At 44.0% G+C, this 20859-nt stretch overlaps 1 protein-coding gene across 1 annotated transcript in view; it reads right to left on the bottom strand.

Annotated features, from left to right (window-relative positions):
- Positions 1-3437: 3437 nt before the first annotated feature.
- Positions 3438-20859, bottom strand: part of LOC144806401 (uncharacterized) — a 152299-nt gene continuing 134877 nt past the window's right edge. Inside the window, exon 3 of the transcript XR_013605795.1 lies at positions 3438-6591. The gene's annotated coding sequence lies outside the window, so the exon portion shown is untranslated. The remainder of the gene's footprint in view (positions 6592-20859) is intronic.

Below are 20859 nucleotides of genomic sequence, written 5' to 3'. Positions count from 1 at the left end.
CCCCCAAACATGTGGGGTACTCCTAGACCCCGAAGTATTACTGATGTTTCATGTAATATGCTGACAGATTACCTAGCTTCCTTGATGTCTGCCCTCAACTCATGTCGTTCACAGGTTGCTGCCGCATTTCCAGACAATACCGAGGTGGCACCGCATGAAATCGTTCCAGGTTCCATGGTGATGGTCCGTAACTTTGACAGATCAAGTCCGCTGGAGCCTCGATGGAAAGAGCCCCGTCAGGTCCTCCTCACCACCCGTACAGCCGTGAAGTTGGAAGGCCGAAAAGGATGGATACACCTTTCTCACGTTAAACTTTTAAAAGGACTGAAACCCGTCTTTAAGAACATTTCCCAGGATTTTAAGGACTGCCAAAACATTGTTCTTAAGGACTGTCCCGCAAAAGACATTGATACAACCCCTCCCTTGGTAGAGAAAACTCCGCAGCAGGAGTATAAGCAAAAACTACGGTCTAGTAAAATAAGTCAGTCAGTTTGATTGTATAAGTCCTCCCCTAGGTGAAACGGTTAGACTGTTTCTGACATGTATAAAATAGACCCCCATAGTGAGAGAGTTAGTAAAAACTCAATTCAATGTATCATTTTCCTAAGTTTCATATTATTCATCAGCATTATGATTTCCTGCACCAGTTATGCCTTTTTCCTGTGTTTTCCAGTTCTTCATGTAAATAAGCCTGCTAATGCTACAGCAGAGCACACGTTTAGTGATCTGCCTCCTCACGAATATTCATACCGCCTTGCTATGCGTAATAACTCATTTATCCGCATGTTACATTACTCACACCAGACCAGCAATGCCACTAATTGTTGGGTGTGTGGTCGACTCCCCCCATTCCAGACACCGAAGGGAGTTCTGCCACTCTTTCCTTATCCTTTTTCACATAATGGTTCATGTGGAGCATGGTCCACGTTAACGTCATCCTCAACAGATATGTCTTTTCTTAACAGTACATGTTTCCCAGACAAGCAAGGTCTCCCCCACAGAACAGGGTTAGATCTAGAAAATGAAGTGTACAATTTAGGTAACTATTCTTCGAATTTCATGGTCCTGAATGTTCAGTCTGATACTACTCCAGACTCACCTGCTATTTCAGTACTACCAGTCAAAGGCAAATTATGTGTCCGAAATAAGGGTTCCGTACACGTAGGACATAGTGATTGTACTACTATTGTCAAGTATAGTGACAGTGGGAAATCTATTTTTAAAGCTTCACGTCATTCTTATTTTGTTTGTGGTCAGACCGCATATGTTCGTCTGCCCCTCGATTGGGAGGGAACCTGTTACATTGCCTTCCTACTACCACCTGTTTTTCTAGCCCCACCTGACTACCATAGGAATTCCTTCCTAGTACATACTAGACACAAGAGAAATCTCCCGATTGTCGATTATACTGAAACTGCTGCAGAACAATTCATTGATATTGATAAAGGTGTGTTCCCTTATTTAGGTACAGTTGTAAACAGTAAGCTAATTCGTAGATTAACAAGAACCCTTGAAGCTGTAGTAGATGAGACTGCCTCTGCTCTAGGTAACTTAACCGAAGAGCAATCCTTTATGAGAATTGTCGTTTTACAGAATCGTCTCGTCCTTGACGTCATACTGGCCGATAGGGGCGGGGCCTGTAGAGTCCTCGGATCTAGTTGCTGCATTTTCATTCCAAATAACGCGCCGTCTGTTTATTCAGCTATAACCAGACTTCATAAAATTGCCCATCTGTTACACCAAGATCCAGGCACCTGGACATGGTCCGGTTGGTTCTGGAATATAATTTCCGCATGGGGATGGGAAATATTGTCCTTCCTAGGTATTGCAGTAGCGATCATATTCAGCTGCTGCCTCTGTATACAATGTGGCCCTGCGATTTGCGGCATGTGTGCTACCTCTTGTATTCCTAGTCCCAAGCCCCGTTCTAAAAACCGTTCCAGGATAATTCGAGATGAACAAATGATACTGTATGAAATGATAGATGGTATCATGAATATTGATGTTTCCTGATGGAAACGTAGTGACAAGGAGGGAATGTGGAAAAGTAAATTTTGTCATGTTCTGTGTCCCTACGTGTCATCCATCATATGTTATGTGTGCATGATTAAATATGCATATGCATTCCCCATGTCTGATTAATGACGCAATTACAGTTGTGTCCACCTCTGATATGCCAGTTTCCAGTCCTCGTGAATACTACGGATATCAGGCCTATGTAAAGTAATGTTGCCACGTTTCTCAGTGTGCACGTTATTCCATTATAAAGTCCCCGTTTCTAGGCCTCAACAGGGCCTGGACATTAGATTCAGCTCCTGTCTCCTGAAGCCTCGCTGAGGAGCGATACAGCCCCCACCTGTATCCTCGACCTTTCACTTACTTCCTGCCTCGCAGTGCCCGGTGCAGTTTGGCTCTGCCTCTGAGTCTGCCAAAAGTATGTTATAGTTCCAGTTATCAGTTCAGTCCTCCTTCTCTGCATTCCTAAGCTACTGAACTGCATCAATAGTTTCCGTCATTGTCTAGCCTATGCGGCTCCACGTTAGAGAAATACTGCATTTAATGGTCATTTAATATTCTTCATCACGCACTACATGTAGAATAAATGCATGGTCCAGTCTTAGAGTCGATTAGCCCTTCCCCTCCTGACTTCTAGTTTATATCAACATGTTCCCTAAACATCAGATACTAGATAGGGTTTAGGTACATGTCGCTCCGACCCTCCAGACTTTAGTCTCTGCTCCTAGCACAGAGTTCGTAGCCCCCAGCTTCTCCTCGTAACACGTCATTGCCAGTTTGCGCGCACCATCAGGTTAGAGGTCCCGGCTCCTTAGGTAGCCCCCTCCAATGTTTCCGCCCCATTCATGACATATTCTGTTACGTCTGCACCACATGTCTATGTATACGCCCAGTTACACCTACTTTTACTCTTATCTTTCGCGACTGCTACGCGTCACGCCTTCTGTCACACCCACTGCTACGCCTACCGCAATGTAATGCTATGTGTTCGCGCTATGTATATAAGCTCTTGTATTGTTATTAAAAGTTAGCGCGCTCATCCCAGACCCAGCCCCAGCAGCTGCTGGGCCCCTGTTCCTATGCAGGTTGTCCTGTTCCTGTCCTTATGCTGTATTAAACCTGCAAAAACTCCTACTACCTCGAATCTTGACTCTTATTTATTGAGCTATCTGTTATGATATATGTCTAGTCAAAAATAGGGTATTATTTATTTATTTACCACAGTATAGTACTACAATATTCTGGATCACACAATAGTTGCCAAATTAGATGATGTACAACTTGTTCTCTAATTCAAGGGGCTCCTCTCTCCCTTATTCAGTTACCACTTACCTGATCAGGGTTAGCATCTGTTCACATAGCAGCATCTGACTAGAAGAACAGGTTACCCTCTCATACAAGAACACGCAGCACATGTCGGTTCACTAAGAACTGGGGTATCTTTATTACCACAACAACAATAGCAACACATAATAGACACATACACAGATCTGCAGGGTCTCTGTAAAGACCACATCCACATCTAACTAACAGGGACTGTAAATAGACTGCACACCGCTGAAAGGAAAAGGATTAGTAATACAAGGTTAATGTTTCATGGGCACTAACATAACAGGACAGATATCACCTGATTAGTATGGAGTCTTGTTCTAGCTGTCATCTGGATTCCTCCCTCGTCTGTGATTCTCCTCTGCACTCTTGGAAATGCATCTGCGCTGATCACTCTGCACTGGACACCTCTCCCCCACGAACTGTCTCCGCCTTCCAGCTTCAGTCTAATTGTTTCTGCCGCTCTGATAACCGTTCGTTCCACTAGCTTCTTCATTCTGTCTGATTATCTCTGTTCCAATGTCCAACTCACTCCAGCTGCTCTCACAGATTAATATAACTTCAGTCTCTTCCAAAAGGCATCACTTCAGACTCCAGCTGATCACAACTCCTCCGGATAAGTAACTACTTCTGACTGCTGTCTTCAGCTCCAAACATTGCTTCATCTCTCTCTGTTCAGAACACCATCTACTCAATACCGCTTCTAGTATCTCTCTGTCTGGTTCCAGCTCACTGACTGTCTGTCTTCCCTCTGTTCCAAGCACCCACTGTCTCTTCTCCCCTGCTCCATCTCCTCTCCTCTTGCACTCTAACGCTCTCCGTTCCAATCCTCGACTGCACTCCTTCCAACCCAAAGTCCTTCTCCCTGACTCCGTCTCTGCACTTCACTAATATGGAATGCTGTCTCCTCACGGAAAGTTCCAGCCATCAGCCTGCCGCCCTCCAAATTCTTGCACCTCCCCGTACCAAGGACACATCCCCAGCCGGCCGGCCCTATGTTGTGTCTTCGGCACGAAGAAAAATACAATCCTTCGACAAGGGCCGGCCTGAACCGGTTCTCTCCAAGCGAACAACACCTCATAACTAAAACATTATCTTTACCCTGCAAGCATCTCAGTCTGCAGGGACAGAAAGCAAAATGGAGTCTCTCTAGTTCTGGGCCTTGTAGGCATAAGAAGGGTAAAATAACACTTAGCTCTATCAGAGTACCTACACAAACCATACCAATATGTCAAGACAACAGGATCCACCCTCTACTATAGGTAGAATCATGAAAGGACACATAATTATGTCAAAGCCAATAGGCAATAGATCGATTAGAGTCAACAATAAGGGATCTATCATCATATTAAGCAGCTATCCTCTAGTTTATGCTTCTAGGTATGGCAAAAAGGCCTTAAAAGGACCAACACAAGGCAAGAATAGAGATTCAGGATGGTAGCAAGCTTAAAGTCACCATCACTCATAAATAGAGCCCAAAAATCGAGCAGAACATTGCACCCTTGACTTTAACTTGCTAACATCGATAAACAACAACAAACAAATAAACAAACATCGACATGATCTATCAACAAAATCAAAAACAAAAAGACTCCCTAAAATGAATGACAACCAAGGAAATACCACCTAAAGCTTGATATAGGGAATGTAAATCTGACAACCAATTGAAAACAAATCAAAATATCTGATAACCACAGAAACTAACCTAAGCACCCTTGAACTAAATGTGCCTCAACTTCTAGTAATAACTCATGAAATCTATTGATGTAGGGACATGTCTGTGAAGTAAAAACAACAAAGGGCCTAAACGAGCCCTACCTACTTCGGTCAACTTAAGAAAGGATTTGGTAAAATCTTGACAAATAAACATAACAAAGGGTCCTCAATGTCTGGGCAACTATTACTAGTAAATCTAGGACCTGACCTAACTAAATGACACACCTCCCAGGACAACTTAAAGTCTAGGGTGACCACCCTTGGAACTAATCCCACTGCTCCAATTAAAAGTTGATGGATCAAAGTGAAAGTGTAATAACAGGAAAACAAGGATAACCCCATTCCTACAAAATAGCTGGTGTAGCACTATGCATATCAAGCAAGAAAATCAAAAAAGTGATCTAAGTGTGGTGCATATACTCATCTAAAAGATAATTCAGACATAGTCTGTCCAGAAATCCCTATAGCTAAAATAGCTGAATCAGAAACTTAAACTTGAAAAACTAAGTGATAGGAGACCATGCCAAAGTCAATAGGCAAAGGTCATAAGTCATCTAACTCAGGAAACAGTGTGCACCTAATCCCTCTGTATCAATCTGTGGAACACATGTGTGCACCATCATGCAGAACACTACTTTCCCTTCATTGGCAAAACTGTTTTACAGAAAACAGGAAAACTATCCAATAGGTGAAAGATAGACAAGTGTAAAGTCAATCTGTAATAGCATAGCATGCTAAAATCAAAACATCATGTATCACAGGGCATCAGATTACTAAAGCAGCTCACTAATTATATACTGCACCCTATGACTTTCAAACAAAAACATTTGCATTAAACCAAAGGCCAAATTATGAATGTGGCACTGCATCTTTCAAACTGGAAAATCAAAAGCATAAACAGGACTGAAAATTTAACATTGTCATTGGGGCCTGTTTGTGGTAACTGCAAAAAGTGGCATAATGTCCATCTGAAATAGGAACATGGGAAAAAATGCAAGACTCAAGAATGAAGGCCAAGGAATTACATTATAGACTCCTTTCGTAAAGGAACATCATCATAACCAAATACAAATGGGTTCTTTTAGATCATCACTTTCAAAAGTCAATTACAATTTTTTTTTTTTTCAAACACAGAACTATTGACTTTGTCACAAAAAAAAAAAATTTTAGGGGGGAAATCCAAACATAACCCATAGAGTTTTAACCTGACTGCTGAGGCAGCCCACTGTAAATATTAATGCCAATTTCAAAAGTTCAGTCAATGTAAAAGTTCTCTTCTGTAGGAATCCATCGTTGGTTTCTCCTTAGGAAAACAGTTCATTCGTGTAGGCCACGACCCTCCGTCTTCATCTGCATCCGGTGCCAAGGAAGCACACCCTCCAGTCTGGTCAGCCTGGTACGTCTGCTTCTAATCCTGGATTCAGCCTCGGGGGGGGGGTTGGGAAGGGCAACACTCATCCGAAAATAACAAAGCCCATCACTCCAAAATAAGAAAGTCACACTCATACAGGGCCCCCATAGATCAGCAATCTGGAACGAAAAACAAGTATCATCAATCTTGCAAAAACAGATTTTCGATTCAAAAAAGCACCCCAAGTGCTTTTCATTTCTGTAAGAAGAAAACCCTCCTAATTCCTGAAAAGAACTCTATTCTTCAAATTTGTTTGGGCAAAATCCCCAATTTTTTTTTTTACACAAGTCAGAAGGGCTGGGGCCTAGTCGCTCCTCACTCCTTTGAGAAACAGCCCCTCCCTCTAGAAAGATGGTCGCGCTCAGAGTTTTGAACCAGCTCCAACCATAACAAGCAGGGGCCGAGCTTCGCTGCAATACTCGCACAAGGCCCCCACCATCTGGTCTGAGGACGGGCCTGAGTTATCTCGTTCAAGGTTACAACAACAACTTCTGCTTTGTGGAGTTTCTCACACATTTTTAAATGAAACTCCCTGCAGCTGGCATTTTATTTTTCTATAGCCATGTGAAAGGTTAACCAACATTCAAAAGACGGCATTCTGCACTAAAGCAATTTTAAACTGATGTAAGGGATGTGAGTGTATTAAAGTCAAAATCAAAATAGAACCTCATATCCACCCTTGACTGTATACACGAACATCAAAATGTTTCAGAAACATAATCAAATGTGCAAAATAAGTCTGTCATACCCGTTCACTATTTGCTGAAAGGGAAAAATATTAGAACAACAATGCATGCAGACACATTTCATTTTTTATAACATGTGAAACACCATCAAATTAAACAAGGGGCAACATATAATTTTGCATTGCATAACCAAGAATTCATAATTAAGTGTGCAAACTTTTCCATTCTACCTATAAAAAGGGCCAGATTCAACATTTCATGTAAAAGCACACGGTCGCATTTCACCAATTAAAGCACATTCGACATTGAAATAATTTCATTTCCACAACCGAAGATTGCACCATCTGTGCACAGCTAAGAACCAACAAAACACCCCCTCGCAGTCCGACAGTTTGATTTACACCTCCGAGTCAGACTCATTAAATCATGTGTTCAAGGGCAAAACCCACAGAAATAAAAACACATTTTCTCCCCGAGCAGACAGAAAGGATCCAACCCTTCCCTGCTCAATGGAACAAACTATTCACCAATCTCAAGCACAAAGCGCTACACACAAGGCACATAAGCCTTAGTTAGAAGGCGCTATGCACAAGATCCTCAAAAGGCTACTTACAAGTCAGAAGCACAAGGCGCAATTCACAAATAATTCAATCAGTCACTCACAAGGCGCTATGCACATGGAGTCAACAAACTATTCACAAGTCTCAAGCACAAAGCGCAATTCACAAATAATTCAACTAGTCACTCACAAAGCGCTATGCACATGGATTCAACAAACTATTCACACATCCGAAGCACAAAGCGCTATGCATATGGTCTTAAGAAGCCACTCATATATGTTTAGCACAAGGCGCTATTCACAAGAAACACAATGAAAACACGCTATTCACAGGCCAAATATACAAGGCACTACAAACCATATTTACAAGGCGCTATCCACAAAGTTTCAAAAGCCTTAATCACAAGGCGCTATTTACAGGATTTTCAGCAAGTTATATCACAGAATACATTTCACACTTCACAGCATAAGTAAATGCAGCAAGCCATGTGATAAGCAATGTACAAGCCTTTTTTATACACAAATGTACAATCTCATCAACACCAAAATGTAATTGGCTCCCTCACACACAGTCACCCTTCCAGCCTGACAGTCCAAACACCAAGATGAAAAGCATTTCTCCTACACTGCATAAGTCAGATACCATGATGTACTGCAATCTCCTTACACTCCAACTGTTCAAGCCAATAGGTCAGGGACCACGTAATTGGCCCCCTCACACACAGTCAAAAGTGCCATAAACATGTCACGTCTAGTAAGCTTATTGTCTCCAGGAGTACGAGTGTCAGGCCGAGACTGACGGTCAGGTTTAAACCAATCACCCCACTCACCGAGCTGGCGCACAGATTCCAGTACCATAGACAACGCATTACTAGTCTGATTGATCAATAAGGTCATCATGACCTGCTTATAAGCAACCGGGGAAGAACGAATAATACGATTCCGCACAGAAGACGTCAACAAACCATCAAGCAATCTGTGAGCAGTACTCAGAAAAATCGCAGTTTTCATCACCTCCTCTTTGAGACGTTGTGCAGCATCGCGCAATGTATACCAAGGCTTGTCATTCACAGGCCAGTCAGATTCAGTAGGGTACTTTTGATTACACCCCTCAGTCGCCAACTAAAGCAAACTGATTTGACCACCACCATTATAATTACGAAAATGATCTTGTACAGTAGAATCCAAACTCAAGGAACAGAACTTTAAAGAATCGCCAGCATCCAACATAATGCCAGCAGCGCCCAGTTCATAAAGGCGCACCATCCACGTAAGCAAGGTCTCACCAGCGCGCTGTCGAAAGCGCTGCAAAATATCACTAATTTCCTGTTGAGTAAAATCCTCCAAAGAATCTAAAGGAATACCGTTCGTATTACCGGGAGCCTGCTGCAACTTCCTACGAAAAACAGGATGTGCAGAGACCGCAGGAAGAGCACCAGAAGGAGCCTGATCAGTAAACCTAGGAGAACAATCCGTATGGGAAGTATCAACAGAATGCAAAGAACGATCGCAGTCGCGGGACTCAACATCCGTAGCACAAGAAGCAGATTTAAAAGCCCGTCTAGAGCGAGAAGACTCGCGATTGTTAGACTCCTCATCCGAGGAACGGGAATCACTCGAATTCCAGATATTACCATCCCATTCATCAGGATTCCAATCCAGTCCGGCTTTCGCCACGACCAATCGCACTTTCCGTTTAGAAACGTGACCCCGACGATTCTTGTATTTATATCGTGCAATCCGCACAGCCGCCCTTTCGGCGATAGTCTGATACGTGTCAAGCTTGTCGGCAAGCAACTTATTTTGACACCGCAACAAAGTATGATCATTCTGAATTTCAACAAACTTCCGTTCCGTTTCCACATGCTCCCTCTGCAATTTCACCAACCTCTCATGTACAAGCCTGTACGCAGACAAGACAATCCAACCCCTGCGTCCCAAAATTGGAAGCTCATCACCCTTCGCTACTGGCGCCTTCTGCAAACAGGAAATCACATCAGCCGGCTCCGCCAGCTCCAGACAAGAATTCCAATTTTCACTCAAACCAGTAGAATCAGCCCACTCGCGGGCCAAGGCCTCATAAGGCGTGGAATCCCAGCCGGGAATATCAACAGGCAACTTAAAGACAGATTTCGACTTTCTCAAAAACATTTTGACAAAACAAAACTACACACACAAAATAGAAAAAGAATACACAAACGAAAGCACGTACGCGCCGAGGACAAACAGAAAAACAACAACGACGCACACAGGTTTCGTAAACGGTTCGTGACGCCAAATGTTCTGCTTGGGTTCTCAGACTAGCCAGAACCAGCTCATCAGAGCCTTACTAACCCAGCCAGAACGTTACCCTCTGTCCCTCCCTAGGACCTATTCACAACAGGTATCTACCCCCTAAGGACAGGGAATTCCTAAGATACATACCATGTACCTCCTATAATATTAGCAATCAGTGGCCTCGCGGTCCCATTCGAACCCAGACCTCTCTACCCAGACGGCAGTATCAGAATCGGCGATCTCGCGGTCCCATACGAACCCAGATCTCTCTACCCAGACGGCAGTATCAGAATCGGCGATCTCGCGGTCCCATACGAACCCAGATCTCTCTACCCAGACGGCAGTATCAGAATCGGCGATCTCGCGGTCCCATACGAACCCAGATCTCTCTACCCAGACGGCAGTATCAGAATCGGCGATCTCGCGGTCCCATACGAACCCAGATCTCTCTACCCAGACGGCAGTATCAGAATCGGCGATCTCGCGGTCTCACACAGACCCAGACAACCTACCCAGACGGCAGCATCAGAATCGGCGATCTCGCGGTCCCATACGAACCCAGATCTCTCTACCCAGATGGCAGTATCAGAATCGGCGATCTCGCGGTCTCATACAAACCCAGACAACCTACCCAGACGGCAGCATCAGAATCGGCGATCTCGCGGTCCCATACGAACCCAGATCTCTCTACCCAGACGGCAGTATCAGAATCGGCGATCTCGCGGTCTCATACAGACCCAGACAACCTACCCAGACGGCAGCATCAGAATCGGCGATCTCGCGGTCCCATACGAACCCAGATCTCTCTACCCAGACGGCAGTATCAGAATCGGCGATCTCGCGGTCTCATACATACCCAGACAACCTACCCAGACGGCAGCATCAGAATCGGCGATCTCGCGGTCCCATACGAACCCAGATCTCTCTACCCAGACGGCAGTATCAGAATCGGCGATCTCGCGGTCCCATACGAACCCAGATCTCTCTACCCAGACGGCAGTATCAGAATCGGCGGCCTCGTGGTCCCATTCGAACTCAGGTCTCTCTACCCAGACGGCAGTATCAGAATCGGCAATCTCGCGGTCTCATACAGACCCAGACAACCTACCCAGGCGGCAGCATCAGAATCGGCGATCTCGCGGTCCCATACCAACCCAGACCTCTCTACCCAGACGGCAGTATCAGAATCGGCGGCCTCGCGGTCCCATTCAAACCCAGACCTCTCTACCCAGACGGCAGTATCAGAATCGGCGATCTCGCGGTCTCATACGAACCCAGATCTCTCTACCCAGACGGCAGTATCAGAATCGTCGGCCTCGCGGACCCATTCGAACCCAGACCTCTCTACCCAGACGGCAGTATCAGAATCGGCAATCTCGCGGTCTCATACAGACCCAGACAACCTACCCAGACGGCAGCTTATCCTATGATTACCACTATATAAAGGGATCGATCGCACTTATTCATCAGGGTTATAGAACTACAATGTCCCGGATCACACAACGGTTGCCAATTTAGATAATGTACAGCGTGGTCGTTAATTCAAGGGGCTCCTCTCTCCCTTATTCAGTTACCACTTACCTGATCAGGGTTAGCATCTGTTCACATAGCAGCATCTGACTAGAAGAATAGGTTACCCTCTCATACAAGAACACACAGCACATGTCGGTTCACTATGCAAAGGTTATTATCAAATATAAGCTCTCCTCTACCCCCTTGCTCAGACCCACATGGACGGGAGATGCATCCGTTCACCTGCACCTGACTAGAAGAAAGGTTAGCCTCACTAAGAATAACAATTTCTGCACAATGGTTCACTAAGAACTGGGGTATCTTTATTACACAATAATAACACTCATCGGCAACACATAACAGACACATACACAGATCTGCAGGGTCTCTGTAAAGACCACATCCACAGCCGAGACGCCTTTGGGCAATTGTTCGCGCTATACTAAATGTTAAAAAATACATAAATAAAATAAATAAATAAAATCTAACTAACAGAGACTGTAAATAGACTGCACATCGCTGAAAGGAAAAGGATTAGTAATAATGTTTCATGGACACTAACATAACAGGACAGATATCACCTGATTAGTATGGAGTCTTGTTCTAGCTGTCATCTGGATTCCTCCCTCGTCTGTGATTCTCCTCTGCACTCTTGGACATGCATCTGCGCTGATCACTCTGCACTGGACACCTCTCCCCCACGAACTGTCTCCGCCTTCCAGCTTCAGTCTAATTGTTTCTGCCGCTCTGATAACCGTTCGCTCCACTAGCTCCTTCATTCTGTCTGATTGTCTCTGTTCAAATGTCCAATTCACTCCAGCTGCTCTCACAGATTAGTATAACTTCAGTCTCTTCCAAAAGGCACCACCTCAGACTCCAGCTGATCACAACTCCTCCGGATAAGTAACTACTTCTAACCGCTGTCTTCAGCTCCAAACATTGCTTCATCTCTCTCTGTTCAGAACACCATCTACTCACAACTGCTTCTAGTTTCTCTCTCTCTGGTTCCAGCTCACTGGCTGTCTGTCTTCCCTCTGTTCCAAGCATCCACTGTCTCTTCTCCCCTGCTCCATCTCCTCTCCTTCTGCACTCTAACGCTCTCCGTTCCAATCCACGACTGCACTCCTTCCAACCCAAAGTCCTTCTCCCTGACTCCGCCTCTGCACTTCACTAATATGGAATGCTGTCTCCTCATGGAAAGTTCCAGGCATCAGCCTGCCGCCCTCCAAATTCTTGCACCTCCCCGTACCAAGGACACATCCCCAGCCGGCCGGCCCGATGTTGTGTCTTCAGCACGAAGAGAAATACAATCCTTCGACAAGGGCCGGCCTGAACCGGTTCTCTCCAAGCGAACAACACCTCATAACTAAAACATTACCTTTACCCTGCAAGCATCTCAGTCTGCAGGGACAGAAAGCAAAATGGAGTCTCTCTAGTTCTGGGCCTTGTAGGCCTGAGAAGGATGAAATAACACTTAGCTCTATCAGAGTACCTACACAAACCATACCAATATGTAATATAAAGTCAAGACAACAGGATCCACCCTCTACTATAGGTAGAATCATTAAAGGACACATAATTATGTCAAAGCCAATAGGCAATAGATGGATTAGAGTCAACAATAAGGGATCTATCATCATATTAAGCAGCTATCCTCTAGTTTATGCTTCTAGATATGGCAAAAAGGCCTTAAAAGGACCAACACAAGGCAAGAATAGAGATTCAGGATGGTAGCAAGCTTAAAGTCACCATCACTCATAAATAGAGCCCAAAAATCGAGCAGAACACCACTCCATCTGCGCTGCTCGATGCTGCTCCTAGGATTCCATGCTCCCTCTGCGCTGCTCGATGCCTTTCTTGGATTCGCTGGTGGTTCATGGAAAATGTAGTTAAGGCTGTTTTTTATTAAGATGTTCTTTGAATGCTGATGAATTAATAAAGTGATGAAAGATATGCATAACCGTTGCCTCTTTGTCCTTAATAGAATCTAAACTTTCCTTTTTCGTTAGCTAGGTAATGTTTACCTTACGGCAGTATCCTCAGTAGAAAGTGCTTTCAGTTTTCCACTTCAATTCCATCAAGATGAATTTCAGCTGTGCCACACTTTTGGAATAATTTCAGAAAGTTAGTACTCTAGTTGCTCATTAGAACACCGTGGTACAGCTGCTTATCACCAGGCAGTCTGCTGCTGGGGTTGAAAGTGCTTGCTTCAGTCTGCATGCCAAAACGTTTTAATGAAATAGAAGAAGATATTTGAGAACTCATTTAAAAGGTTTTCTAATTTTGATTTCTACAGCACTAACCATCACTTCTACGACAAAATGAACTGCCTCTTTTTGTTCCTTTTTAAATGAAATGTTTTCAGGTTTATCAGTTTGTTTCAATCAAGATGGTGCTATAGTTTTGTCATAAGGAACACTGTTAGCGCTCGAGTTGTTCTTTAGAACACTCTGGGAGGCTGCAGTAGAACACTGTATATCAGCTGACATTCGCTGCTCCTGCTGGAAATACATGATTTACTGAGAATTTCAGACTTTATTCTCACATGGCTGAGAATGACAGTGAGGACTTACAGGAAACATGCCCTCATTTTAGCTTTTGGAGCACCTTCCATAACCCCTCTGAGAAAATCATGAGAAAACTGTTTTCTCTTAAATATGATTTATGAAATCTCAGTTGAGGGTAGCATTTTTCACAGGGTAAAATCAGCTTAGAACACCTTAGAACAGACAACAAATGATTTATATTGTAACAGTTAGTATCCTTTAATTTCACAGGGTAAAATGACCTTAAAACAGACCATTCCTAAAATGAGTGTGGTACCATCCACAAATAATTTATATTGCAACTGTTGCCATCTTTTCATTTCAATTGGCTCCATGTCCAAGAGTCCTGTAACGGCTGCCAAGGCATGTTGTCAATGTTGTGGCCAGCTTGTATAGGGGGTTCCTTTTGGGTTTGCCCACTCTGTCCCTTAAATATTTTATAGGTTGAGCATCAGCACATGCACTGTCTGCAAGACCTGCTGTAATCATCACAAGGAGTGTGATCCCACCTGGCTGATTGCCATTGGTTTACTCCTCCATCACTCTTCTTTGATGGCTTCTGATTGGTTGGCACTCCTGTAACATCACTTGCGGTTTTCTCTCAGGAGCACCGGCCAACTACAGTTTTGTTACGCTGTAGTTGTATATATGCTCCTTTGGGGACTTCAGCTTTTGTATCCACACCCGTATTACTTTTCTCCACATGGGCGCCGCGCTTCATGTTTCAGCAGGGCGCCCGTTTCTACTTATTTTGTTTATTGTTACGGTCCTGAAGTTGCCTCCGTGCAAGGCATTCATTCCCGTTCCTAATCTCATCAAATGGTAACTTGATGTTTCAACAATAAATAACAGTGTTATATAAGCCATACAAAGCGTAGGATGGGAGAGGTGAGCAGGAGCTTGCTGCCGGTACTGAAGCATTCACGGCACAGGGCTGTACGAAGCAGACCGAGACAAAGGCAGCGCAAAGCCAGCATTCTGTCATTTTCAGCACCCCCTCTGCCCCCTTCCTTGCATGTGTGCAGAACACCAAAATCCAACTGCCCTTGCACTTCAGGCACAGTAACACACACGTAATGTGTACCATGCAAACTCTAGTAATTTGTACACAAGCTTTCTTGCACACAGTTGCCTATTTAGTGCCACACACAACCACGCAAAGTCATTCATGCCCAGGCCTCTCGCATACAAATCATCACGCGTGTCTTTTTACACTCCCATCACCATCCCAGCTAAAATTGTTGCCACAAAACAACACAAAAGAAACAGTGGAGGTGGTTGTGACTGCAATCGCATCCTGAATAACAACTGACTTCTCATCACCACCGTAGTGACAGTGATGCTTTTATTATTTTTTTATTTTTTTTATAGCGCAGACTTTACCCGAAGGTGTCGGAGCGCTTCACAATAGGAACAGTAATGATACATGAGGAGAAAAGTGAACAAATTACAAAAGCAAACGTTAAGTTACATGAGGCAAAAGTGACAATTGTGAGCAAACAAAATACAAGAGGTAGCAAACGGTACATTACAGGAGGAAAAAGAGACAGGTGTGCAAGTTACAAAAGCGTACACAGTACATATAGAGGTATAATACTGCAATAAATGTCAGACACTTCAACACAAGAACAAACATTACGTAAGCATTGGTGGCACTTGTGCAAGTATCTAAAGCAAACAAAATGTAAGAGGTAGCAAACAGTGTGTTACCAGAAAAAAGGGACGTGTGCATGTTACAAAAGGGTACCAAACACAGGTAGAAGGCTAATACTGCAATAAATGGCAGACACTCAAACCACAAGAACATACTGGGAAGGCACTTCCATAGTCATGAAGAGTAGAGTTTTCTATAATGGAAGGTTTTCCTTCAGATAATAGAGAGGGCGTGAATTAAATTTGGAAGTGTCTTTGAAGGATGAGAACTTTGAGGTCCGTTTTGAAGGCCTGGGGGGAGGTGGTGGTCCGGAGCTGAGGCGGAAGTGAGTTCCAGATTCTCACTGCGTTGCCTGAAAAGGATTGGGCCATCAATCTTTCCTTCTTGAAAGTGGGAGGTTCAAGCAGTAAACTTTCCGCATTACTAGAGCCTCCAGAGAGTTTCCTCCATCCCTCAGTTTTCCACACAAATCCCATCAACACCCATGGTGACTAACCGTCCCTACCTTTTAACGGACTCGTCATAAGAATGCCTTTACACAGAGCCTGTTGGACTTGGTCCATTTCCCCCCAAAAATCTTCGCCTTTCACCCCCTAATTTAGGATGGCTCCTCCATGGTAGAAAGTTATATAGGCCATGTGTGGTGTGAGATGGCTAGTAGTTGTAATGCAATGGTGTGCACTTATTTTCCCCCATTGTAAAAATGCACCCTGGTGAAATGTCGCATTTAAAATGGATCTACAACATACATACAATTAGTTAAGGGTTCAAGGGAAGTTTTAAGACCAAAGCACAGTTATAACCCCCCTGAGAAGACTGTGAAAAACAACGGATAACTGTGGGTCTACCAATATGATCAAGACTACATGTGTGTAGGGCTGGCTATGTGTCTGCTAGCAAAAGTTTTGAATAGAAGACAAACGACTGGACAATTAACCATTGTGAAAAATGTCCATCAGTTACTCGTTCCGTGTCACCCAGTACATCATTTGGTCTACTTCACAGTCAGAAGTTATTTGTTTGAACCATCTGACTTTTTTGCACTCTATTGTTTTTAACGTTGGAGGTGCATGACTCCAGAATAAAGTTACATTGCATGCATCATCCAATCTTATGTTCAACACACTCACTTTTTTCACTTTTTTGTTAATGCACTGCTTTCAGTTACAAGTGAATAACATTTACCAGACATCCATTCTTCATTAATTATCTCCTTTACATACTCATGGAGATAAAACAATGGACTAACTTCTTGTGTCCCCAGAGCGCTGTGACCAAGACTGACCTGCTGATTGCCTGCTAAGCGCTACAATCTGGAAGCGCTGTACCTGCTAAGCACTGTGTTGCATGATCCTACAGCGCTGTATGAGGAAGATTGTGCCCTTAGGGAGTTGTGGCCGGGAGAGTGTCTGTCTGTTGTGCCCCTGTCAAGCGCTATACTGCCTGGGACTGCAAGAAGCATTGAGCCTCCAATCGCTGGGGCTTGAGAAGCTGTCTGCCCCCTAAGCGCCACAATCTTGAAGCTGTGTGTTAAGCACTGTATTGCCCTGGGAACTGCTGCTGGCCCAAGCGCTGTGAGTGCTGCTGTGTACTCTAAGCGCTGTATCCGGAGGACTAAGCCCCCAAAGCGCTGTGCCGCCTGGAAGTGCTGTGGGGCCCCGGAGAATTGTTTATTGTGGAAGCGCTGTGCCCCTTTGAAGCGCTACTGGCTCACCTGTAGCCCTGGTACCCAATCCTGAATAGCGCTGTTGCTTTTCATGGCCGCCACTCCCCGGGAGAACTGTAGTTGGGCCCGGTTTACTCTTGTTGATTTTGTGAGGCCCCCCAAGCTAAAGGAAGGGGAAGAGGGGATTACAGGCCATACAGGTTCCGGGCCTAGTGTTTTCATGTTACCTGTTCAGGCATGATGCACACTTGCGCCTAATGTTTATTGTATGCTGAATATTGCTAAAGGTTTCATGCCCCCTGGTAGATGTGTTTCCTGCCCCATAATTTAGGCCTGCTCCGCCCTATGCCAGGTGTTGATGCTAGGTGCGTGAGGTTCTTTTCGCAGGGGATGCTGGTGCAAGGTCTGCTGGGTCGTCATACCTAATGTGTTATGTTAAGCTTAATGCCTGCTGCCGAGGATTAATGCCTGTGTTTGCCCTGCAATATTGACCCTGTGTTTCATGCCAATGATATATTTTTTATTTCAGCTGGACACTAATGGACTTCCTTAACCCTTTTTCTTACTTCTCCCATTTTTCCTTGTATATAATCCCGTTGGTATACTTTGCTCTGGCGCAAGTTGGCGCCCCAGTGTGATTACTAATATTATTGTGTTTTACCTTTGCAGGTTGGAGATAATACGAAACGTATTCTTTTACTTCCAACCCAGTGTCGTGTCTCTTTTGTGGTGTGCCTGGTGTGTCGTCTGTCGGTACTGCGTGGATATTTCACACATGTCCTCAGGAGTTTGGCCTGCCCACTCTGCTCCATGCTCCCCCCTGTAGAATTGGTTACCCCATTTCTTACATTGTTTCATACATGAACTAAACTTAAACAGAGGAAAAGGCAATGTTATTAAACCATGGATGAGCCACACAGCTGAATTAGATTTGGCTACAGAAAATGGTAATAGTTCTAATTTTTTTATATGCAATAGAGAATATGACGCATCCTTCATGGACATGAACTGTTGTTTTTCCGTTAAATTAAACGGTAAAAACACTGACTAAATATTAATGTAGTCCCAAGGAACTTTCCCAGATTTTAGAGTGTGATGTATTCCTATAGGTTCTGAATCGATCCCCCTATTCCTGACCCTATTCTGGTTAGCAAACTAACAAGTTAACTAGTAATCAGCCCATGAGGCAGAAAATCCCCATGATGCAGATACCGTTATCTGACGCAGTCACACTACGGCACAGGAACGTGTTATCTGATTAGGTCATAACGCTTGCGATCTAATTAGACAAGCGATATTCCTCCAGCCCCTGATAAGGCATACGGAGTTCTCATAACAAATCAAACCTATGACAACCTGGGCAAAACCCTGCGGCCATTGTTTTGATTTCACCGAGAACTTCAGTAAAAGAATGTGCTAACGAGCAAGTCGTATGACATCCTTATTGACGTATCTATGTCCATCCTTACGTCAATCTCGGCACCTTAAAGGTATAAATATTACCGATCTTGCCCTATGCAAACACACGCGTGGTGACGAGACGGAGCAGCCATACTTGCCGAAGCGAAGAGCAGAGCAGACCCCGCTGGCGCAGCCCCGCCTTCCTGACGCGCTGAGAGACGCGCTGCTTTCTCCTGCCGAGAAATCCAGCACCGGCGCTTCTGGGTAGCCCTCGCAGGCCGCCTGGAATATCGAGACCAGAGAGAGAGATACCATCCCTCATTCATCCTAACTTCCAGGTACAGAACTGAATAACCCCTCACAGAGAATTCTTTAGTTATTCACTTGGCAAAAACAAACTTAACTTAAACTGTAACTTTCTATTCCCGCCCACGTATTAGACTTAGGTCAGGTACACGGGGTAGGCGTATCTAGAAACACCAGTTGAGTACGTTTAGTCAAATGTATATGTGTATGTAATATATTTTATTCATTTTAAAACATCTTATGGCTTAGAAACCATATCAATGTTTTTACAGTATTATTTTATACTTCTGCTTTTAATGTATGCACTTTACTTAGCTATAAGTATTGCAATAATATCGATCCATTTCTCTTGTATGAGAAAAGAGACTGATCAATAAATAACACCTTTTTATTGAACACGCCCGTCTCTTCCTTTTCTCTACATTCTGATGAGACTAAGAGTAAAATAAATTGCCTTTTGTTCACACGACTCTCGAGATATACTCTTGATTAGGGGAGAGCAAAGTTGTCATGTTCTATGGCTGTCAGAAACTAAATCCCTTCTTGTCTAATCAGGGAAGTTAAGTCCTCCTTGAACATTCGAGAAAGTTTCTAGTGAACTCTGAGCTAAGCTGGCAAACCCAAAACTTTAAGTCTAGTATCGACAGTAGTAGACCTAGTTAACGTCTGGTCTAGGCCTTTACTGCTGTAGGTATTATTCCAATGCGCCGAGCCTATTGGGATGATAGGAGCTACATTACATGGCGCCCAACGTGTTTGGAAAGGGCGATAAAACTAACGTAAGACATTTAGAGTAACTCAGTCGTGCTTTCTCACTCAGACCCCTTTTTCCACAATACTCCAAAGACGTCTGGAGTGGGTGAAAGGTTATATCCGCCAGACCTCGCAGGAGGGAACTCCTATGTATGGTTCTTGGTACAAGTCAACGTTGAAGGATAAAAACAGTTCCAAAATATTGTGCATCTAATCTTTGTTCCATAAGAAACCTGATCTGCAAACAAACAAAATAACCTTTTGGACAATAAAATGTCAGACAATGAGGATGAAAGAGAGGCAGTTAGATTAGCAATTGAACTCGCAGCAGCTGATGCTACCATGCAAGCAGCAGACGAGGATATAATACTCATCCCGGTCATCAAAAGGAGATCTATAACTCTAAAACTTATAGAAAATGGACTGACACCTAGAGGTGGCACAGTCATATTCGTAATTGAGGCACACGAATATCGGCAGACAGAGGTATATTATTCATGGATACATTTTCCAGCAGCAAATGCTGTAACAAAGTACTTCCACTATTACAAAATAGAGGAACCTCCTAATGAGTACACTCCTTTCGAGGAGGTGGAAGTACCACTCAAATTTCAAGAGCATTTGCTCTTATTTGATGGCGCCCTAAAACATAATAATCACATCACCAGGCTCGGTCCTTTAGGTAGACCAGGAGCAACGTGGCCGGTCCTAGCCGGATACACACCACACCCAGACATCGAAGGGATGTCTGCAGCAGAGCTGTTAACACAGCTAAAACAATTAATAAAAATTCATAGACAATTAGTTCAGTATGTGATGCGGACTTCAACAATTCAGCCAGCGATTAAACTTCCACAGCTGACCCCTCACCAGGGGAACACAAATAAAATTACACCACAGAACATCCAATCCTGCCTAGGTAAAGTACCGGCTAAACGGGAACAAATACCATTCTGGTTGGCACAGAAAATAACCCAAATAGAGGCGGTGTTTCCAGACACCACCCCGCTAGAAAAGCACAGGATTC

Source organism: Lissotriton helveticus (assembly GCF_964261635.1).
Source record: "Lissotriton helveticus chromosome 1_1 unlocalized genomic scaffold, aLisHel1.1 SUPER_1_unloc_7, whole genome shotgun sequence".
Classification (NCBI taxonomy): Eukaryota; Metazoa; Chordata; class Amphibia; order Caudata; family Salamandridae; genus Lissotriton; species Lissotriton helveticus.
This window is presented reverse-complemented; position numbering and strand designations above follow the sequence as displayed.